The sequence below is a fragment of the Dendrobates tinctorius genome, unplaced genomic scaffold (genome assembly GCF_039654945.1).
Source record: "Dendrobates tinctorius isolate UK_male_01 unplaced genomic scaffold, ASM3965494v1 ptg000046l, whole genome shotgun sequence".
NCBI lineage: Eukaryota > Metazoa > Chordata > Amphibia > Anura > Dendrobatidae > Dendrobates > Dendrobates tinctorius.
In genome coordinates, this window is record NW_027361714.1 from 19,433,715 (window position 1) to 19,458,573 (window position 24,859).

At 42.9% G+C, this 24,859-nt stretch overlaps 1 protein-coding gene across 1 annotated transcript in view; it reads right to left on the reverse strand.

Annotated features, from left to right (window-relative positions):
- The window catches only part of TRDN (triadin), a 477,806-nt gene that overhangs the window by 349,574 nt on the left and 103,373 nt on the right, over positions 1–24,859 (reverse strand). The window lies entirely within an intron of this gene.

Below are 24,859 nucleotides of genomic sequence, written 5' to 3' on the forward strand. Positions count from 1 at the left end.
CCCTTACGTTTTACCTATAGATATTTCCTGTTTTATTTAACGGTGTTGGAGAATAAGTTATATATAGGAAACCATAACAATAAACTAACAAAATTTAGATATACAGACTGATCAGGCTAATAAAAGCAATTTCAGGTATAATTTTCCTTTTAAAGGGAACCTGTTGCAGATTCATGCTGCACAAACTACAAGCAGCGGGAATCAGAGATGGGCTGCATGATTGAATTCAGACATATATTTCTTTGGTGTTTCAGAGAAAATGTACTTTAAAGTACCAGCCGGAGAAAAGCTTGGTCCAGCTGCACCCCTGGACAGCTGTTCACGGTGTTGCTAGAGGTGATTGACCAGTCTCTCCTTGTATGCGAAGAGAGAGACCTGACTGTCACCTCTAACAGCACTGCAACTTTCTATTGCATTTTGGCTGCCTTTGGGCAGCCAAGCTATAATTCCTGCTGCCTGCGGTTACATCTTCTAATATATCATGATATTTTCCACTTTCACCCCTTTATGATCTTGCGATTTTAAATTTTTTGCACTATTTTTTTCCTCCCCTTATATCAAGAGTCATAACTTTTTTATTTTGTCATCCCCATAGCCATATGAGGGCTTATATAAGAGCAATTCCACAATTGTTTTTTGTTTTGTTTTATTTACTGACCTGGCAATATGAGTCTATAGGTCAGTATGAGTGAAAAAAACAGAAATTTGTAGGAAAACAATTTTTTTTGCTTGTGTCACCATTTTACAAGACTTGTATCTGCATGGGTCTGGGTGAGGGCTCATTTCTTGCACCCTGAGCTAATTTTATATTTATACCATTTTGGGGTGATTCTTTTTTCTTGCATTTTATTGCAAAGTTGCAGAGGCCAAAAGAACTTAATTCTGGCATTTTGATTTTTTTCGTTACACCATTTACCAATTAGATTAATTTAATTTATATTTTGGTAGATCAGACTTTTGCGAGTGCAACGATACCAAATATGTGCATTTTTTAAAATTATTTTACTATTAACCCCTTAACCGCTAAGGGTGGTTTGCACGTTCATGACCGGGCCAATTTTTACAATTCTGACCACTGTCCCTTTATGAGGTAATAACTCTGAAACACTTCAATGGATCCCGGTGATTCTGACAATGTTTTCTCGTGACATGTTAGTGGTAAAATTTCATTGATATAACTTGTGTTTATTTGTGAAAAAAAACGGAAATTTGGCGAAAATTTTGAAAGTTTTGCAATTTTCCAACTTTGAATTTTTATGCCCTTAAATCACAGAGATATGGCACACACAAAACTTAATAAGCAACATTTCACATATGTTTAATTTACATCAGCACAATTTTGGAGCCCAAATTTTTTTTTTTAGTTAGGAAGTTATAAGGGTTAAAAGTTGACCAGCGATTTCTCATTTTTGCAACACCATTTTATTTTTACGGACCACATCACATTTGAAGTCACTTTGAGGGGTTTATATGATTGAAAATACCCAAAAGTGACACCATTCTAAAAATTGCACCCCTCAAGATGCTCAAAACCACATTCAAGAAGTTTATTAACCCTTCCGGTGCTTCACAGGAATTTTTTGAATGTTTAAAAAAAAATGAACATTTAACTTTTTTCACAAAAAAAATTACTTCAGGTCCATTTTTTTATTTCACCAAGGGTAACAGGAGAAATTGGACTGCAAAAGTTATTGTCCAATTTATCCTGAGTACGCTGATACCTGATATGTAGGGGGGAACCACTGTTTCGGCGCATGGCAGAACTCAGAAGGGAAGGAGCGCTGTTTAACTTTTTCAATGCAAAATTGGCTGGAATTCAAATCGGATGCCATGTCACGTTTGGAGAGCCACTGATGTGCCTAAACAGTGGGAACCCCACACAAGTAACCCCATTTTGGAAACTAGACCCCCCAAGGAACTTATCTAGATATGTAGTGAGAACTTTGAACCCACAAGGGCTTTACAGAAGTTTATAACGTACAGCCGTACAATTAAAAAATCATATTTTTTCCACAAAAATGATGTTTTCACCCCCAATTTTTATTTTCCCAAGGGTAACAGGACCATAAAAGTTATTGTGCAATTTGTCATGAGTACGCTGATACCCCATATGTGGGTGTAAATGACTATTTGGGCGCATGGCAGAGCTTGGAAGAAAGCAGCGCCATTTTACTTATTTGGCTGGAATTGAGATTGGACGCCATGCCGCGTTTGGAAAGCCCCTGATGTGCCAAAACAATGGAAACCCCCACAAATGACACCATTTTGGAAACTAGACCCCCAAGGAACTTATCTAGATGTGTAGTGAGAGCTTTGAGCCCCCAAGGGCTTCACAGGAGTTTATAACGTACAGCCGTACAATTTAAAAATCATATTTTTTCCACAAAAATGATCTTTTCACCCTCAATTTTATTTTTCCAAGGGTATCAGGACCCCAGAAGTTATTGTGCAATTTGTCTTGATTATGCTGATACCCCATATGTGGGGGTAAACCACTATTTGGGCGCATGGCAGAGCTCGGAAGGGAAGCAGCGCCATTTGACTTTTATGGCTGGAATTGAGATCGGACGCCATGTCGTGTTTCGAAAGCCCCTGATGTGCCTAAACAGTGGAAACCCCCACAAATGACACCATTTTGGAAACTAGACCCCCAAGGAACTTATCTAGATGTGTGGTGAGAACTTTGAACCTCCCAGGGCTTCACAGAAGTTTATAACGTACAGCCGTAAAATTGAAAAATCACATTTTTTCCAAAAAAATGATCTTTTCGCCCCCAATTTTTATTTTCTCAAGGGTAACAGGACCTTAAAAGTTATTGTGCAATTTGTCCTGAGTACGATGATACCCCACATGTGGGGGTAAACCACTATTTGGGCGCATGGCAGAGCTTGGAAGGGAAGCAGCGCCATTTGACTTTTTTGGCTGGAATTGGGATCGGCTGCCATGCCGCGTTCGGAAAGCTCCTGATGTGCCTAAACAGTGGAAACCTCCCTCATGTGACCCCATTTTGGAAACTAGACCCCCTAAGGAACTTATCTAGATGTGTGGTGAGCACTTTTAACGCCCCAGTGCTTCACAGAAGTTTATAACTCCCGGGCGTGAAAATAAAAAAATGATATTTTTTCCTCAAACATGATATTTAGTCCCCAATTTTTTTATTTTCCCAAGGGTAACAGGAGAAATTGGACCCCAAGAGCTGTTGTCCAATTTGTCCTGAGTATGCTGATACCCCATATGTGGGAGAAAACTACTGTATGGGCACACATCGGGGCTCGGAAAGGAAGTAGTGACATTTTGGAATGCAGACTTTGATGGAATGGTCTGTGAGTGTCATGTCACGTTTGGAGAGCCTCTGATGTGCCTAAACTGTTGAAACTCCCCACAAGTGACCCCATTTTGGAAACTAGACTCCCCATCGAACTTATCTGGATGTGTGGTGAGCACTTTGAACCCCCAAGTGCTTCAAAGAAATATATAGCGCCCGGGCATAAAAATAAAAAAAATCATATTTTCTTTCCACAAAAATGATATTTTTGCCCCCAATTTTTTTATTTTTCTAAGGGTACCAGGATAAATTGGACCGCAAAAGTTGTTTTGCAATTTGTCCTTAGTAGGCTGATACCCCATATATTGGGGTAAAACTACTGTTTGGGCGCATGGCAGAGCTTGGAAGGGAAGGAGCACCATTTGACTTTTTCAACATAGAATTGGCTAGAATTGAGATCAGACGCCATGTTGCGTTTGGAGAGCACCTGAAGTGCCCAAATAGTGGAAACCCCCCAATTCTAACTCCAACCCTAACCCCAACACACCCCTAACCCTAATCTCAGCCCTAACCCTAGCCCTAACCCTAACCCTAGCACTAGCCCTAACTCAAGACCTAATGGAAAAATGGAAATAAATCCTTTTTTTAATTTGATTATTTTTCCCCAACTAAGGGGGTGATAAAGGGGGGTTTGATTTACTATTTATGGCGAGTTTTTATGTTTGGCAGCTGTGACATTTTTAGAGCTATAATTTTTCCATATTTTGACCCACCAAGTCATATGAGGCCTTATTTTTTGTGGGACCAGTTGACGTTTTTATTGGTACCATATTCGGGCACATGACATTTTTTGATCACTTTTTATTCCGATTTTTGTGACGCAGAATGAACAAAAACCAGCATTTCATGAATTTCTTTTGGGGGGTGCATTTACACCGATTCACATGTGGTAAAATTGATAAAGTGGTTTCATTCTTCGGGTCAGTACAATTACAGCGATACATCATTTATGTCAATTTTTTATATTTTGGCGCTTTTATGCAATGAAAACTATTTTAAATAAAAAATAATTATTTTTGCATCGCATTATTCTGCGAGTAGAGTTGAGCAAAACAGGTCAGTCAGATTCAAAAATCGCCGACTTTCGCCAAAGTTGGGTTTCGCCGATCGAAACCCGATCCTAGCGTGAGGTCGGCCATGAGGTCACCGATCAGCTTGCCAAAGTCGCGTTTCAAATGATGCTTTCAGCGCCTTTTCTCACCCAATGATGGAGGACGCACACTGTGGGCAATGCGATGACATGCGCAGCGGCCAGCACCATCTTAGAGAAGGGCATTTGAAGTGATTGGCTGGCTTTGTGTGGCATCACAGTGGGTATAAAAGGCTGTGAACGCCGACCGCCATCTTACTTCTGCCGATCTTACAATAGGGAGAGTTGCTGCTGCTGATTCTGAACAGGGTGAGCGTTAGGCAGGGAAAAAGAAAAAAAAACTGCTTCTGCTGAGAGCGCTTTTCACTGTACAGTTAGAGTGCAGTGAAAGGGGAGGATTTTTTTTTGCGCGTAGCAGCGCTGTGGTGATTAGGCTGCCTTTTAAGGCTACCTGCTAGCTGCATTGCTGTGTGCACACTACTGTTCAAACTGTTTTTTTCAAAGCACTCCAAATTTTATTATTTTGTCCTGGTGAGTTACTGAGCTTTCATTTTTTTCACACACCGTCTAGCGTTGTACGCTCCTCACACACTACCATGTACCGGCTGGTATCATGGACAAATAGAAGCTATCTGGGTGTGACTCTGGAAGAAAAAGTCGAGGAGTTTGTCCGTTTTTCCAAACCTACACCTTAGAGTCGTGTCCGTTTTTCAAACAGTTTCGTATATCTGCTGTTTGATCACGGTCAAAACTAGACAGAGACAGCGTGTGTCAGTCCGTATACAAATACACGGAGCTTGACAATTTTCCATACAGACACCGTCTAGCGGTGTACGCTTCTCACACACTACCGTGTACCGACTGGTATCATGGACAAATAGAAGCTGTCTGGGAGTGACTCTGGAAGAAAAAGCCGAGGAGTTTGTCCGTTTTTCCAGACCTACACCTTAGAGTCGTGTCCGTTTTTCAAACAGTTTCGTATATCTGCTGTTTGATCATGGTCAAAGCTAGACAGAGACAGCGTGTGTCAGTCCGTATACAAATACACGGAGCTTGACAATTTTCCATACAGACACAGTCTAGCAGTGTACACTCCTCACACACTACCGTGTACCGGCTGGTATCACGGACAAATAGAAGCTATCTGGGTGTGACTCTGGAAGAAAAAGCCGAGGAGTTTGTCCATTTTTCCAGACCTACACCTTAGAGTCGTGTCCGTTTTTTAAACAGTTTCGTATATCTGCTGTTTAATGATGGTCAAAACTAGACAGAGACAGCATGTGTCAGTCCGAATACAAATACATAGAGCTTGACAATTTTACATACACACACCGTACAGTGTTGTACGCTCCTCACACACTACCGTGTACAGCCTTCTAGCACGGACAAATAGAAGCTACCTATGTGGGACATCCGGAAAAAAAAGCCGTGGAGTTTTTCCATTTTTCCAGAACTACACCTTAGAGTCCTGTCCATTTTTCAAACAGTTTCGTATATCTGCTGTTTAATGATGGTCAAAACTAGACAGAGACAGCGTGTGTGTTAGTCCGTATACAAATATATGGAGCTTGACAATCTTACATACACACACTGTACAGTGTTGTACGCTCCTCACACACTACCGTGTACCGTCTTCTAGCACGGACAAATAGAAGCTACCTGTGTGTGACTCTGGAATAAAAGCCGAGGAGTTTTTCCGTTTTTCCAGACCTACACCTTAGAGTCCTGTCCGCTTTTCAAACAGTTTCGTATATCTGCTGTTTAATGATGGTCAAAACTAGACAGAGACAGCGTGTGTCAGTCCGTATACAAATGCACGGAGCTTGACAATTTTACATACACACATCGTATAGAGCTGTCCGATTCTCCAACAGTATTGTATATCTAAAATAAACAGGAAGACCTGCTCTAAAAGGGTTAAATCGAGGCTACAAACGTAAACAAATGATAGTCAAAGGCACCCCCCAAGTAAACATATACTAATTCAACAAAAGTGCAAGCTCCAAATGCAATAGATAGTTGCACATAAAACAGTAATCATTAAATACTCGTCCTCAAGGGAACAGGCATGCACTCACCAGAGAAAACGATGATGATGATGATAATGAAAGCTGCAAAAGGTGAATCCCACAGATATAATATCAGTGCTGATTTGTACAAGCACCGCCGCTGTGGAAAAAAACTATGAAGAGGAGGATGAATGAACTCATGGAGATCAACATCCGACACTGCGGAGACACCATCACGTGTTTCTCAGCGCAGTGATTCTAGAGCACTGCCCCCATCCCTTATGGGAAATATGTAAAACATGCAAAACAGAAGCCGCGGAGACACCATCACATGTTTCTCAACGCAAGCAATGACCAGCCAGGTCTTTGTCCGGGAAGGAACAACCACGGGAAGGGCAGTCTCCAATGAAGGAAACCACCTATGCCAAAACATGGTATCCATCCACATACAGCTGTTTCGGGGTATTGCCCCTCATCAGTGTGGAGTAGGAAACTGGCTGGTAGGAGCAATGCCTAGTAAAAAGACTATGAAGAGGAGGATGAATGAACTCATGGAGATCAACATCCGACACTGCGGAGACACCATCACGTGTTTCTCAACACAGTGATTCTAGAGCACTGCCCCCATTCCTTATGGGAAATATGTAAAACATGCAAAACAGAAGCCGCGGAGACACCATCACGTGTTTCTCAACGCAAGCAATGACCAGCCAGGTCTTTGTCCGGGAAGGAACAACCACGGGAAGGGCAGTCTCCAATGAAGGAAACCACCTATGCCAAAACATGGTATCCATCCACATACAGCTGTTTCGGGGTATTGCCCCTCATCAGTGTGGAGTAGGAAACTGGCTGGTAGGAGCAATGCCTAGTAAAAAGACTATGAAGAGGAGGATGAATGAACTCATGGAGATCAACATCCGACACTGCGGAGACACCATCACGTGTTTCTCAACGCAGTGATTCTAGAGCACTGCCCCCATCCCTTATGGGAAATAAGTAAAACATGCAAAACAGAAGCCGCGGAGACACCATCACGTGTTTCTCAACGCAAGCAATGACCAGCCAGGTCTTTGTCCGGGAAGGAACAACCACGGGAAGGGCAGTCTCCAATGAAGGCTGTGGAAAAAAAGGCTGAGCATGTCCCGGAATGAACAGGGACATAAATTACAAAAACAGCAGGAGTTGCATACCAGCAGAAGTGACTGGAGCACAGTGCAGGGTGATAATGTGCTACGAAGTCCGTGCACAAACGGCGTGCTGCCAAAATAAGAAGTGTTTGCACAGGCACAGGGGAGGGCAGGAGATGAAAGGAGCGGGAAGGGAAAGCCCCGGCCGGTGGCGTCCCTAGAAACCCACTTAGGAACAGCTGCCCAAAAGTACCTGGGCGTGTGACGTCACAGCCTGTACAGGGCGGTGTGCAGGCCAAAAAGCAAACCAACGCGTTTCGAAGGTGCAAACTGCCTTCTTCATCAGGGTGCCTGAGCTGCCAAGGCAGTGCCTATAAATACCCTCGGTAGCTAGCAAAGTAACCCTCCTCCTGAGTCCTGATGGAAAGGACTGGAATATACCTAATATCGCTCTCTAAACATAATTAAAAAAAACAAAATAAAAAATAAAAAGACATATCTATAAAGAACAATGAATTTATTAGTGCAGTAAAATTAAATCTGCGCATATTACCTAAAATAAAAATATAAAAGTTGACTATAATATCTTACTGGAAGGCATAGATTTCCAATTCCTGATTGAGGCCCTTTGGGGCCAGACAATCAAGAGTATAGATCCATTTTGACTCGGCCCTAGACATGGCTTTGATGAAATCACCACCTCTAGGGTTCTGTTGTACCTTCTGGATGGCACAGAAAATTGCACCCTTCGCCGATTTGTTATGAAATTCATTAAAATGACGCGATAATGGATGACCATCATAACCCTTTTGGATGTTAGTGAAATGTTCCTTATTGCGAGTCATTAACTTCCTTTTTGTGCGACCTACATATAGCTTGCCACAAGCTATGGATCTTCAACTCTAGCTTTACTAGAGTTGAAGATCCATATGTCTTTGATTTGTATTGAATAGTAGGAGCCACAAGGTTCCCCAGTGTCTGAGCCCTATGATAAACAAATCTGGGACAATTAGGCAATAGATCTCCTATAATTTTATCCCTCTGAAGCACAGACCAATGTTTTTGAATAATTTAAAGCCTTGGTGACCTTCATGGAACTGAGTAACAAACGGAAGCTGCTGAATTTGTTGCTTGATATCTGCATATAAGGTACTATCGGAATTTGCTTTGTATAATAAATTATTTCGGGGTATTGCATCTACGTCCTGTTTAGCTTGTTCCAATAACGGAATAGGGTAACCTTTTTCAATAAACTGATGGGTTAAAAGATTAGATGCCTCATTATAATCCTCAGGGTTCATGCAATTACGCTTAATCCGGGTATATTGCCCCTTGGGAATATTGGTCAACCAGATCGGGAGGTGACAGCTAGACATATGAATAAAACCATTAGAGTCAACCTCCTTCCAGTAGCACTTAGTACATAATCGGTCCCCTTGTGTATAGATGGTAAAATCCAGAAAATTAATGGAACAAGTGCTTACCGTTGGTGTAAATTCAAAGCCAAATGAATTTGAGTTGAGCTCTGAAATAAAAACATCCAACTGATCTCTAGAGCCCTTCCAAATAAAGAAAATATCATCGATAAATCGACGCCACAGGGCCAGACCAGTATGTAAATGGCCCCCTGGATAAATGGAAGACTCCTCCCACTTGAATGCTTATTTTAATTATTTTACTCAAGCATTCAAGTTTCGTTCATTGAACAATGTATTCATTTTATTCTTCATCATAATTATTTTGCTTATGAAAGCTATTTTTATCTACAAACTCGTGAGACCGTGATGGGTACTCGTTTTGCCCCTGCATATGCTAACCTGTATGTAGCCAAGTGGGAGGAGTCTTCCATTTATCCAAGGAACATTTCACTAACATCCAAACGGGTTATGATGGTCATCCATTATCGCATCATTTTAATGAATTTCATAACAAATCGGCGAAGGGTGCAATTTTCTGTGCCATCCAGAAGGTACAACAGAACCCTAGAGGTGATGATTTCATCAAAGCCATGTCTAGGGCCGAGTCAAAATGGATCTATACTCTTGATTGTCTGGCCCCAAAGGGCCTCAATCAGGAATTGGAAATCTATGCCTTCCAGTAAGATATTATAGTCAATTTTTATACTTTTATTTTAGTTAATATGCGCAGATTTATTTTTACTGCACTAATAAATTCATTGTTCTTTAGAGATATGTTTTTTTATTTTTTATTTTGTTTTTTTAATTATGTTTAGAGAACGATATTAGGTATATTCCAGTCCTTTCCATCAGGACGCAGGAGGAGGGTTACTTTGGTAGCTACCGAGGATATTTATAGGCGCTGCCTTGGCAGCTCAGGCACCCTGATGAAGAAGGCAGTTTGCACCTTCGAAACGCGTTGGTTTGCTTTTTGGCCTGCACACTGCTCTGTACAGGCTGTGACATCACACGCCCAGGTACTCTCGGGCAGCTGTTCCTAAGTGGGTTTCTAGGGAAGCTTTCCCTTCTCGCTCCTTTCATCTCCTGCCCTCCCCTGTGCCTGTGCAAACGCTTCTTATTTTGGCAGCACGCCGTTTGTGCACGGACTTCCTAGCACATTATCACCCTGCATTGTGCTCCAGTCACCTCTGCTGGTATGCAACTCCTGCTGTTTTTGTAATTTATGTCCCTGTTCATTCCGGGACATGCTCAGCCTTTTTTTCCACGGCGGTGCTTGTACAAATCAGCACTGATATTATATCTGTGGGAATCACCTTTTGCAGCTTTCATTATCATCAACATCATCGTTTTCTCTGGTGAGTGCATGCCTGTTCCCTTGAGGACGAGTATTTAATGATAACTGTTTTATGTGCAACTATCTATTGCATTTGGAGCTTGCACTTTTGTTGAACTTGTATATGTTTACTTGGGGGGGTGCCTTTGACTATCATTTGTTTACTTTTGTAGCCTCGATTTAACCCTTTTAGCGCAGATCTTCCTGTTTATTTTGCATTTGTTTTCTAACTGTGGGCTGACACAGACCTGCATTAGACCTAGCAGCTGGGGAATCACTAGTGTTGATTGCTTGGTAAGCGCTTGTGTGATTTGTTGAGTATTGTATATCTGCGGTTCGCATTACAGTCACTTTTATACCTAGTCAGCGTGTGTGTGTGTGTGTGTGACACTCCGTAAATATATATATACGGAGATTGTTAGTTGCACAAAAATCGTATACAGCTGTACACTTCTGATACAGTTCCTTATATCTGCTTGTTGGATAACGGTCCAATACATACTGTGAGAGCGTCTGTGACTAACATAATATATACGTTGATTTAATTTGTTTAATACACCTTACACAGCTGGACACTCCTCATACAGTACCATCTCTCTGCTGGTATTTTTGGTACATTTTCCCAAACATGAGGAAGTATGGTGGAAGAGGCCGCAGACGTGGGCAGGGAGGCGCAGCTGGTACTGATGGTGGTGGTGCATCTGCTGGTTCTGTCAAAAGCACAATAGCAGCTAAGACAGGAGGTGTTGAGCCTGTGTCATACTCTGGCCCAAGAAGGCCTGTAAGGTTGCCTTTTCTTGGAGTAGGAAAACCGCTTTTAAAGCCGGAGCATCAGGAACAGGTTTTGGCGTACATTGCCGAAACAGCCACCAGCTCTATTGCCTCCTCTTCTGAACGGTCGAAACCTGCAAGCACGAAGTCGTCAGTGCAGGGTTCAGGTCATAAAAAACCCCTTTCCTTGTGTCCTTCACCCCCACCAAAAGTTAAGGATGCGGCAGCCCACACTTCAGATTACTCTATGGAGCTCTTTTCACATACCATGCCTGGGTTATCCAGTCAAATCCTGAATTCCCCAGTCCAAGATGAATCTTACATGGAGTGCACTGATGCACAGCCACTGCTAGATGATTCTGCTGGTACATTGACCCACAGCACTATATTGCCCTCACAGTCTATTGAGCCAGAATATGACAGTGATGAAACCCAGGTGCCCCTTCCCGCATGCTATACCACCTTACACGGTGAAACAGAGGAAGGTAAAGAGGAAGGTGCAGATGACTTTGAAGAGGAGGTGATGGATGACTCAGTTCTGGACCTGGATTGGCATCCATTGGGGGAGAAGGGTGGTGCTGGCAATAGTTCAGATAAGGAGTAGGATCCGCAGAAGGCATTGACATCACAGCAGCGGTTATCTAGCAGGCCCGTAGCTGTCCTAAAACGTGGAACAAAAGCTAAGAGAGTTGCTGGACAGCTTGACCAGACGGTCAACTTAGCACAGCGTGCAAGACCAGAAAATGTTTACCATAGTAGGAAGAGTGCAGTGTGGCACTCTTCTTTGTCCAAAATCCTACTGATGAGGCAAAGGTTACCTGTAAGAAGTGCGGAAGGACCTTTAGCTGAGGTAAACAACTCAGAAATTTGAATGCCAGTTGCATGCTTAGACATTTAATCAACATGCACTTGCAAGTGTGGACGGACTACAAAACCTCAGGTAGCACATGTGCACCTGCTCCGACTGAAGGTAGCCAACAATGCTCCATCGCTACCATTAAGCACACCACCAGCACTAAATGTGGAGGTGTTGTCGCAAGGCCAAAGCACTCAGGGAATCACAATGGTTTTGCAACACAACACTGAATCTCGGCCATCACCACCAACACCTTCACCAACCCCCTCTCACTCCATCTGGTCCACCGCTACTTCACCCATATGCAGCTGTCCAGTCCAGCTCACCCTATCAGACACTCTGAGTAGGACAAGAAAGTACTCATCCTCTCATCCGCGTACTCTGTGTTTGAACGCCTACATTGCCAAACTAATCTCATTAGAGATGATGCCCTACTGTTTGGTTGAAAGCGAAGCTTTCCGCAACCTCATGGCCTACGCTGTCCCACGCTATGACCTACCCAGTCGGCACTTCTTTTCTCGAAAAGCAATCCCTGCCCTCCACCGGCATGTGAAAGACCGCATTGTCCATGCACTAAAACAGTCAGAGAGTGGAAAGGTGCACCTCACAACAGATGCATGGAACAGAAGGCATGGCCAGGGCCATTACGTGTCCATCACTGCACACTGGGTTAATGTGGTGAATGCAGGCTCCACTGGGGACAGCGGCGGTGGAACAGTGCTGCCTAGCCCACGGTATAGGAAACAGTTGGCTGTAGGCTTTCGCTCCTCCTCCTCATCTATCAGCGAAAGCTCATCCACAGAGCGCAGTCACATGAGCACTACATCCGCAGCTGGCAGTGTTGCACACGAGGTGTCCCACTATCGAACAGCTAGTGGTAAGCATCAGCAGGCTGTGTTAAAGATGATGTCTTTGGGCGACAACAGACACAATGCGGAGGTACTGGCCGACTACTTGCAGAGACAAACAGAGTCATGGCTGGGCAGTCTACATCTTGAGGCAGGCAAGGTAGTCAGTGATAACGGCCATAATTTTGTGGCAGCCATAGCCCGTGCAAAACTCACACACATACCTTGCCTGGCTCACACTTTGAACCTGGTGGTGCAGTGCTTCCTTAATAATTATCCTGAGTTAACATCCCTGCTCTATAAGGTGCGAAGACTGTACTCTCACATCCGTCACTAGACCGTACACTCCAGTCGTATGCAGAAGCTGCAGCGATTGCTCCACCTCCCCAAGCACCGCCTAATCATAGACGTTGGAACAAGGTGGATCTCCACCCTACACATGGTTAAGAGGCTGTGCGAACAGAGGCAGGCTGTAATGCATTTGAGGGAGGATACACGGGCAGGCATTTTGAGGGAAGACATGGAATTGTCGGGTGTGCAGTGGTCAAAGCTGAAAGACCTCTGTAAAGTCCTTCAGTGTTTTGCAGAACCTGCAGGGCACAAATCAGATTATCTAAAGCTGAAAATGAATTGAGGCTTGCAAGAGATGTCAAAAGCAATAATAAAGGATTTTGGGGATATGTCAAAAGTAAAAGAAAAGTCAAAGATGCTATAGGATTTTTACAGGATGAAAATGATGAAATGGTAAGAGAGGATGTTGAGAAGGCTGAACTTTTAAATTCCTATTTTGCATCTGTTTTCTTTCAGAAAGGAAATGTAACATCAACTGTTATTCACTGTCCTATTAAGGGAATAGAAGAATCCAGGATATCTATAAACAGAAAGATAGTGAGGAAACACTTAGCTAACCTAAATGAATTCAAGTCTCCAGGTCCAGATGAATTACACCCCAGAGTACTGAAGGAGATAGCAGAAGAAATTTTTGAACCCCTCTCCATAATCTTTGAAAATTCTTGGAGAACAGGAGAAGTGCCAGAAGACTGGAGAAGAGCAAATGTTGTTCCTATCTTCAAAAAGGGGAAGAAGGTGGACCCAGGCAACTATAGGCCGGTGAGTCTGACTTCTATACCAGGAAAGATCTTTGAACAAATTATTAAACAACATGTATGTCAATACCTGGATAAGAATGAAGTGATTAAACAGAGTCAGCATGGGTTTGTAACTAATAAGTCATGTCAGACTAATTTAATTTCCTTCTATGACGGTATTACTGATTGGGTGGATCAAGGAAATGCTGTAGATATAGTATATCTTGACTTCAGCAAAGCATTTGACAAAGTCTCTCATACAATCCTTATTGAAAAAATGACTAAGTATGGAATGGACAAGGCAACTGTTAGGTGGATTCATAACTGGCTTAGTGATCGGACCCAAAGAGTGGTCGTAAATGGCTGCACATCCAGTTGGAAGAATGTCTCAAGTGGGGTACCACAGGGCTCTGTCCTGGGCCCTGTATTGTTCAACATCTTTATCAACGATTTAGATGAAGGAATTGAGGGTAAACTGATTAAATTTGCTGATGACACAAAGCTAGGAGGGATAGCTAATACTAGAGAAGAGAGAGAGAGGATTCAAAAAGATTTAAATAAACTGGAGAAGTGGGCAGCAACTAACAGAATGGTTTTTAACAGGGAGAAATGCAAAGTACTACATCTGGGCAATAAAAATGAAAAAAGCATATATAGAATGGGAGGAATAGGGCTAAGTGACAGCACATGTGAAAAAGACTTGGGTATACTAATAGATCACAGACTGAATATGAGTCAACAGTGTGATGCAGCAGCAAAAAAGGCAAATGCAATTCCAGGATGTATTAACAGAAGCATACAGTCTAGATCACGTGAAGTCATTATTTCCCTCTACTCCTCTTTGGTCAGACCTCATCTGGAATATTGTGTCCAATTTTGGGCACCACATTTTAAAAAAGACATAAACAAACTGGAGCAAGTTCAGAAAAGAGCGACCAGAATGGTGACCGGTCTGCAAACCCTGTCTTATGAGGAAAGGTTGCAGGATTTGGGAATGTTTAGTTTGCAAAAGAGAAGACTTAGAGGAGACTTAATAGCTGTCTACAAATATCTAAAGGGCTGTCACATTGTAGAAGGATCAACTTTATTCTCATTTGCACAAGGAAAGACTAGAAGCAATGGGATGAAGCTGAATGGGAGGAGACACAGATTAGATATTAGAAAAAACTTTTTGACAGTTAGAGTGATCAATGAGTGGAACAGGCTGCCACGAGAAGTGGTGAGTTCTCCTTCAATGGAAGTCTTCAAACAGAGGCTGGACAGACATCTAACTGGGATGATTTAGCGAATCCTGCTTTGAGCAGGGGGTTGGACCAGATGGCCCAGGAGGTCCCTTCCAACTCTACGATTCTATGATTCTATGATTCTATGATTCTATGAGTAATGCCCACGGCTGGTAAGCACAGATGACGCCATCATAAGCATGAGCATCCCACTTATGCGTCTGCTCATGCAGAGTTTGACGCACATTAAGGATCAGGCATCCGCAGCGGAGGAGGGGGGAAGCCTTTATGACAGTCAGCCATTGTCTGGTCAGGGAACTGTTCTGGATGTGGTAGATCAAGAAGAGGAAAAGGAGGAGGATGAGGATGAGGGGGATGATTATTTTGGGCAGGAGGACGTTTCTCAGGGAGCAAGAGAAAATATTGGCATTCCAAGGTCAGGTGCAGTGTTTGTGCGGGACTGTAAGGATGTGGATTTGCCAGAAACTGCTCCTCCACCCACCACGGACAGTGCATCATTGATACCTGGAACATTGGCCCACATGTGCGATTATGCCTTGCGAATCCTAAAAAGGGACCCCCGTATAGCCAAAATGATGAGGAATGACGACTACTGGCTGGCCAGCATCCTCGATCCACGCTACAAAGGCAAATTACACAACATCATGCCACAGGAGAACCTAGAAATAATATTGGCAAACAAAAAAGCAACTCTGGTAAACCGTTTGTTAGAGGCTTTCCCAGCACACAGCAGCGGTGCTGGTTCTCCCACAAGCTGTAGTGGGCCCAATGGAAGAGGTGTTCATGGTGCACACAGCAGAAGTGGCGTTGGATACAGGGGTTTAATGACCATGTTGTGGAATGATTTCTCAAGTACAGCTCACACGACTGCTAATACTGCATCGATTAAAAGTGACAGGAGGCAGCAGTTGTCAACTACGGTTACAAAATCTTTTTCCTCCCATATCGATGTTCTCCCTCACAGGTTATTCCCCTTTGACTACTGGGCTTCTAAACTGGACGCCTTGCCTGAATTGGCACAATATGTCTTACAGGAGCTCACTTGCCCTGCTGTTAGTGTGTTATCTGAAAGAGTCTTCAATGCTGCTGGATCAATCCTGACAGAAAAAAAGGACCCGTCTGTCGACCCAAAATGTTGATGATCTAACCTTCATTAAAATGAACCATGCATGGATTTCAAAAGATTTTGTCCCACCTTACCCTGATGACATAGGTTATCACAAAACTGCCTCGGTTTGTTCCTCCTCTTCCTCGGACTTGCCCAGTTACACCCTTTGCAGCAGCTGAATGTCCAGCCATCAAATCAACATATGCCAATTTTTAAACCTCCCTAACTGGGCTACCCACCCCTCCCCCAACGGCTGGGGTCAAGACCTGGCACACCCAGGCAAGTGCTGTTGCTCTGAACAGGTGGATGGGCCCACTGATGGCTGACGGCAATGGCACAAGGCCCCTCATAGTACGATACAGTGTCTCAGATGGTGGGAGGGCCCACTCGCAGTCAGACACACCAGCGTACTATGAGGGGCCCTGTGCCAGTACCGTCGACCACAATTGTGCCCCCCCCGCTTGGTCATGGCCACAGCACTTGCAAGTTGCAATACTTACCTCTCCCTGCTCCACCGCTGTGTAGTGTGGGCAGTTAAATCCTTCACAGGGACGGCCACTAGAAATTTGGCCTGTCCTGCTGGCCTCTACCTTCAGATGATCAATGGCTACCATTTGAAATGGACGTCAACTTACAAGCAGATGCAGTGGTGGTTTATGATCACCTTTCACAGTTGTGATAGACACAGACGTGTGACATTCCTGCCACCATTTTTCAACGTCTCCTCTCATGCCAATCCAATAGAATCGCCTACGGCCTGTGGCTTCTGTCTTTTGCACTCCAAAATGACCAGACACATTATGATAGGCAGTGAGGACCATGGGTACATCTCTCCCTGTGATCACAATTTGATGGAGACGAGTAACGGTGATGTGATCCACGCTACTGCGATAAAGCAATCCTTTCTTCACAAAGAACCATTTTCGCTTTCTCCACAGACACAGTAATTGAGGGTCTGCATCGCCTCTGCAACATCTACCGGGAGGTTTTCCCACGATGAGTAATTCCAAAATTTCTGCTAACACTCGACTTTGTGTCTATACGTGTATCCATGTAGTTTCCAGTAGCGGAGATTCTGGACTGGCTTACTGAGATTGAAATATATACGAAGATTTAAAAGTACCACAACACTGTATACTGGTGTACGCTATGAATACCTTTCCCTTTTTCTACTTTTTTAATTCTGGTGTAATACATAGTGAGCCTGTGAGTGTCTGTGTCTGACTCTGGAAGAATAGATGAAAATTTAACCCTAGACTGGACAGACCTGGTATGTGCTGATACAGTACCTTGTTTCAAAAATTTGTATTAAGGTATCATCTGTAGGATAACCAACTGTGGGGGGACCCTCTTCTTGCCGCAGACAAACATGAGACTGAGACAGAGTTTGTATTGAACAGGTCCGTTTTTAGTGCCCATCCTTCTGTCGACAACAGCATTTCACCACAGCCGTTTCACATTTCTCTGTACACAGGCCCTGGTAGCTTCACTTCCTTTGTAACTATAATCGTGGCATCCTCTAGGCCCAACCACCACAGCGCTGCACCAGTCTGAGCACACCGTCCGTATGATAGCCCCAGGCCGTCTTCATCTGCAGCTACCGTCCTCTGGGCCACCCCTCTGTGACTGCCTCAACTGTCTGTCCTCTCTGGAGCCTTTCCACTGTCTCTATTTCCTCAGCAGAACTTCCTCTTTACTGTGCTCCCTTCGCGGACTGACTCTTCAACAACCTTCCCTCAGCCTTTTATACTTCCAGTTCTGGTAACTCCGCCCACCATCACCTAACAGTTTCTCTGACCAATGGCAGTTATTCAGTCCCACGCCTACACTCTCCACTGCCCTCCAATGGGCAAGCTAAAACACTGCACCCTTTCTCTTTATCTTAGCGGTTTCACACCTACACTGCGCTACACCTCTGCTTCTCACTACAGGCTGGTTTGTCTGTCAGTCCACCTTCCCTACATCATCCATAGTGAGTGAGTGTGTGTGGGTTACGCCTTCTATATATACGGTGAATCAAAGAAACAAATTTTTACACTATACTCGTTACTGCTTGTTTCTTGATATACAGCACCTTTGTTTGACATTTAGCATTACAGTCAAATTCACACTGTGTAAGCGTCTGAGAGTGACTACGGGACTATTTATACGGAGATTTCAATTGTACCCTAAAAAATATATACTTGCTATCTTGTTATCCATGACCTTTTTTACAACATTTTTTATTATGGTCAAAACCAAACTGAGTGAGCGTCTGAGGGTAACTACGGAAATATATACCGATATTTTCAATTTGGCCAACACTGTATACAGCAGAACGCTTCTGATACAGTAACCTTTTTAGCTATTTAGATTCTGGTGTAATCCATAATGAGCCTGTAAACGTCTGTCTGTTACTCCGGCAATATATTTGGAACTTTAAGATTACCCCAACAATGTATACAGCTGTACGCTTGTGTTACATTAACCATTTACAGCTTTTCATATTCTTGTGTAATCCATACTGGGCCTGAGAGAGTTTGTGTCTGCCTCCTGAAATGTATACGGAGAATCAGAATGTTTACACTATACTATATATACCTTGTATCTCGTGATACTGTACCCTTTTTCAACTTGTTATTTTATTGAGTAATCCATACTGAGCCTGTGAGCGTCTGTGTATACCTCATGAAATATATACGGAGATTTACTGTTATCCATAGACTGTATAGAGCTGTACACTTCTGATACAGTACCATATACAGTTGTGGCCAAAAGTATTGACACCCCTGCAATTCTGTCAGATAATACTCAGTTTCTTCCTGAAAATGATTGCAAACACAAATTCTTTGGTATTATTATCTTCATTTAATTTGTCTTAAATGAAAAAACACAAAAGAGAATGAAGCTAAAAGCAAAACATTGATCATTTCACACAAAACTCCAAAAATGGGCCAGACAAAAGTATTTGCACCCTCAGCCTAATTCTTGGTTGCACAACCTTTAGCCAAAATAACTGCGACCGACCACTTCCGGTAACCATCAATGAGTTTCTTACAATGCTCTGCTGGAATTTTAGACCATTCTTCTTTGGCAAACTGCTCCAGGTCCCTGATATTTAAAGGGTGCCTTCTCCAAACTGCCATTTTTAGATCTCTCCACAGGTGTTCTATGGGATTCAGGTCTGGACTCATTGCTGGCCACCTTAGAAGTCTCCAGTGCTTTCTCTCAAACCATTTTCTAGTGCTTTTTGAAGTGTGTTTTGGCTCATTGTCCTGCTGGAAGACCCATGACCTCTGAGGGAGACCCAGCTTTCTCACACTGGGCCCTACATTATGCTGCAAAATTTGTTGGTAGTCTTCAGACTTCATAATGCCATGCACACGGTCAAGCAGTCCAGTGCCAGAGGCAGCAAAGCAACCCCAAAACATCAGGGAACCTCCGCCATGTTTGCCTGTAGGGACCGTGCTCTTTTCTTTGAATGCCTCTTTTTTTTCTCCTGTAAACTCTATGTTGATGCCTTTGCCCAAAAAGCTCTACTTTTGTCTCATCTGACCAGAGAACATTCTTCCAAAACGTTTTAGGCTTTTTCAGGTAAGTTTTGGCAAACTCCAGTCTGGCTTTTTTATGTCTCGGGGAAAGAAGTGGGGTCTTCCTGGGTCTCCTACCATACAGTCCCTTTTCATTCAGACGCTGACGGATAGTACGGGTTGACACTGTTGTACCCTCGAACTGCAGGGCAGCTTGAACTTGTTTGGATGTTAGTCGAGGTTCTTTATCCAACATACGCACAATCTTGTGTTGAAATCTCTTGTCAATTTTTCTTTTCCGTCCACATCTAGGGAGGTTAGCCACAGTGCCATGGGTTTTAAACTTCTTGATGACACTGCGCACGGTAGACACAGGAACATTCAGGTCTTTGGAGATGGACGTGTAGCCTTGAGATTGCTCATGCTTCCTCACAATTTGGTTTCTCAAGTCCTCAGACAGTTCTTTGGTCTTCTTTCTTTTCTCCATGCTCAATGTGGTACACACAAGGACACAGGACAAAGGTTGATTCAACTTTAATCCTTGTCAACTGACTGCAAGTGTGATTTAGTTATTGCCAACACCTGTTAGGTGCCACAGGTAAGTTACAGGTGCTGTTAATTACACAAATTAGAGAAGCATCACATGATTTTTCGAACAGTGCCAATACTTTTGTTCACCCTCTTTTTTATGTTTGGTGTGGAATTATATCCAATTTGGCTTTAGGACAATTATTTTTGTGTTTTTTCATTTAAGACAAATTAAATGAAGATAATAATACCAAAGAATTTGTGTTTGAAATCATTTTCAGGAAGAAACTGAGTATTATCTGGCAGAATTGCAGGGGTGTCAATACTTTTGGCCACAACTGTATCTGCTGGTATTTTGGGTCCATTTTCCAAAACATGAGGAAATATGGTGGAAGAGGTGGGCGTGGAGGGTCACCTGGTACTGATGGTGGTGGTGGTGCATCTGCTGGTAGTGCCAAAAACAGAATAGCAGCTAAGGCAGGAGGTGTTGAGCCAGCATCATGGTGTAGCTCTGGAAGGCCTGTAAGGCTCCCTTTTCTGGGAGTAGGTAGACTGCTTTTAAAGCCAGAGTATCAGGAACTGTTTGTGGCTTACATTGCTGAAACAGCCTCCATCTCCGCCTCCTCTTCTGAAGTTGTAAAAAATGCAAGCACTGAGTTGTAACTGCAGGCTTCTGGTCAGGAACAACCCCTTTCCTTGTGTCCTTCACCCACACCAAAAGTGAAGGATGTGGAAGCACACACCTCAGATTACTCCATGGAGCTCTTTTCACATACCATGCTGTGTTAATTAAAAATAGGGCCCATCATGTACTGGAGCAATGTAAATGGGGCAGATCAGACACTGGAGCAGCACCTAAGGGGCCCATTATACACTAGAGCATAACAAATGGGGCCCATTATATATGGAGCATTATTAGGGCCCATGATACGCTGGAGCATCATCCATGAGGCCCATCATGTACTGGAGCATTGTAAATGGGGTAGATCAGACACTGGAGCAGCATCTAAGGGGCCCGTTATACACTGGAGCATTACAAATGGGGCCCTTTATATATGGAGCATTATTAGAGCCCATCATACACTGTAGCATCATCCATTTTTTGGGGACCTGCAGGGAAGGAGGCCCCCGCAGCAGCCCCCTCCCTGCCGATGCTTCCCTAAATCCCCGGTACACTGCGATCATGTTTGATCGCAGTGTGCCAGGGGTTAACGTGCCGGGGGCAGTCCATGACCACCCCTGACAAATAGTGCCGGTTGTCAGCTGTGATAATCACCTGACACCCGGCCGCGATCAGCGGCGCTCTCCCCGTGAGCACCGCTGATCGCTATGACGTACTATCCCGTCCTTGGGAATTAAGTCCCAGGGCACATGGGCAGGATAGTACATCATATGGCAGAAAGGGGTTATTGAAGCAAAAGGGTTGATTAAAACTTTTTTCCTATTTTTTTCTTGCTTTTGACTGAATTTAATAGTCAACTTAGGAGACTTGAAGTTGTCATTATCCGATCACTTGTGCTTTACATAGCAGTGCTAAAATCACAATCTCCTGTGACCACCTGCCATCAGATCACGTGAGGTCACCGAAGAAGGGATTTTGAAATCTGACCTGTATCACTTTATGTGGTAATAACTCTGGAATGCCTCAACAGAGCCCACTGATTGTGTTTTTTTTCAAGACACATAGTACTTCATAATAGTAGTAAAATTTGTTTGATATGGCTTGCATTTATTTGTAGAAATATCCGAAATTTGGCAAAAATGTCAAAAATTTCGCAATTTTCAAACTTTTAATTTTATGCCCTTAAATCAGAAATTTATGTTACACAAAATAGCTAATAAATAACATTTCCCACATGTCTACTTTACATCTACTTCATTTTTTTAGCATATTATTTTTTGTTAGGAGGTTAGAAGGGTTAACAGTTGATCAGCAACTTCTAATTTTTCCAGCAAAATTTACAAAACCATTTTTTTTGGAACCACATTACATTTGAAGTGACTTTGGGGTCCAATGGTTACTAAGGGGGTCTTGTGACCACCTTGCAACAAGTTAAATACTGCTGTTGCGATTGACCGTGTTATTTAAAGGTTAATTGGCCCAGTTGGTCGCAAAACCACGAGGGTCCAATGCATGTCAGCTGTTATATATAGCTGACTCGCACAGAAAATTACCGCCACCGGGCTACACTTTATTGCCTTATTCCCTATCGCCATTTTAAAATGGAAATGAGGGAATAAGGCCTCTTAACTACCGCTGTTTAAATGCGCATAAGCAGTCATTAAGGGGTTAAACAAGAAAAATGTAAATAACTCAACACAACTAATATAAACAAGTGGTTTCTCCAAATTCTATACAAACCATCATTTTGAATGACTGCAGTATGTCAGAATAATTCAATCCCTTTATGAGAAGATTTGTGTCATGACCTACTGCAAAGATGATGCTTGTTTAGAGAGCCACTTCTGCAGCACCCACGATGAATAATAGCCTATTTCTCATGAGCAATACCTTCCAGTTCGCTACTCTTCTTAGGTTTATGTGTAAGGTGCCCAGAGCAGTAGCTGTGGGTCACCTGCTGCTTCTCCACTTTCTTGCACCCCACAAAGAAACAGTGTCCCAGTTCAAATGTAGTGTACTGTGAATGATGTATTGCACTCACTTTTAGGCCGGAGGCCTCCGGTGCATCCCCGTCCTTATGTCCATGATCAGCCACAAATACATCAGGTGACACCAGGTTTGTTATAACAAGTTCAACTTTACTGTAAAGTTCATATACAACCATTTTTAATACACAGTTTCGGGCACAGCTCCCTCCAGTTCCATTTTCATCAACACAGCACATGTCAAGCTCCTGCTCATGTCCAGCTTGCACTGCCCCTATGCTTAATCCTCCTGTCAGCCCCAGAGATTTTCCATCTGTCCCCAGAGCACTCCCAAAATCCATTACATTTTCCTCATGGGTTTCCCCCTAGGCTTCCTCTATATGGAACGGAATAAGACCCACTTCCTAGTGCCTTGTTCGAGCCATAGATCCGGGATGTTGCAGAAATGTCTGCAGGAAATGAAGTACAACCTCATGCTATCAGTATGCTATGTGCTCCACATGCCTCCTGCACACTGAAACTTGAACTTCCACTTTTCACAAACCTCACATACACTAACTCAGACTGATTAAACCAGGATGTGCATTCCTTTTTGCTTTTTGCCCACCTCCCATACTGGAGTGGTCCCAAACATTTAACTGTATTCTATACTCTGCCTACTACTTTATGCTAATATCTAGCCTAAATGTTTTTATCACTAACAAAAAACAAAGCCATGTTCTATACCATCAAAACAGAATACAACCGCATGTTAATATTCACACTATAATTGTCTTCAGGGGAAAGTATATGACAGTTTCTCTCACACTCTTATATATATGCTACAACCACCTTTTACAAATCTCATCAAAGATTTTCTATGGTATTCAAGTCCAGCAACCTGACAGTCACTCCACAAGCTTCCAGGACTTCCTCTCAAACCAAACCTTGCCATTGTCCTTTTTGAAGGTCCAATGATGCATAAGCTTTAGCTTCCTCAATGAAGTCATAACATTTTCTCCTATAACTTTTTGATATGTAACTGAACTGATTTTGGCCTTCAAATTCTGCAGAATTTCAGTGCCTGAGAAAGTAAAGCAGTCTCAGATCATCACCAAGCCTGAGCCATGATTCATTGTAGACAGGGTGTTCAACTCAGTATATTCTTCATTCTTCATATTCCAGACACATCGCTGATCCATAGGCCCCAAAGTTCCAGTTTTAGTTCATCACACTACAGAATAGAACCCCCAAACTTCTGTTGCATATTTATATGAATTTGACCATTTGACATATAGGAACTGACATTTCTTGTGTTTTTGGGTAAGTAGATGTGTATGTGTCTGGAGACCTTCAACATTTAGTTTGTGCCTTACTATGTAAACTGAAACCACAGAGCCTGTTGCAGGTCTTTTGCAGTCACTCGATAGTTTTTGGCCCCGTGTCTTCTGGTCATTATCAATGAGAAGTGGACTAATGTTCCTCAGGAAAGCTGCCATAAGCTGGTATCTGCGATACATTACATTTACAGTAGGTCATAACAAGCAAAGGGGCTCTACTCCGTACTAAAGACACTTGATATGAAGGGTTGAATAATTCTGAGACTGCTGTAATCATTAAAAGTTTCATTTTGGGTTGAATTTGGAGAAATCACTTGTTTTATTAGTTATGTTGAGCCCTTTCAATCGATCTTGTGTGATTGGTTTATTGGAAACAGCAGACAGTTCATAAATTTTGCTAACAAAACTAATTTGCAATGGGGGCTGAATAATTAATTGCAACTCTACATAGTAAAGAAAATGCACCATGAGTACACCGACCATCAATCAAGTGCAACCTCGAAATCCTTGTTAGTTGTTCCTATGAATTTCTGATCGTAAATCTTTGGACAACAAAAGATAATACATAACAACCACTAAAAATTGAACTGAAATCTGCATTTTGTTTTATTTTATCTGAGGCTTTAGTTTCTGAATTCTGCAATAATAATTGATAATTTGGGTAAAACCATCAGAAAAT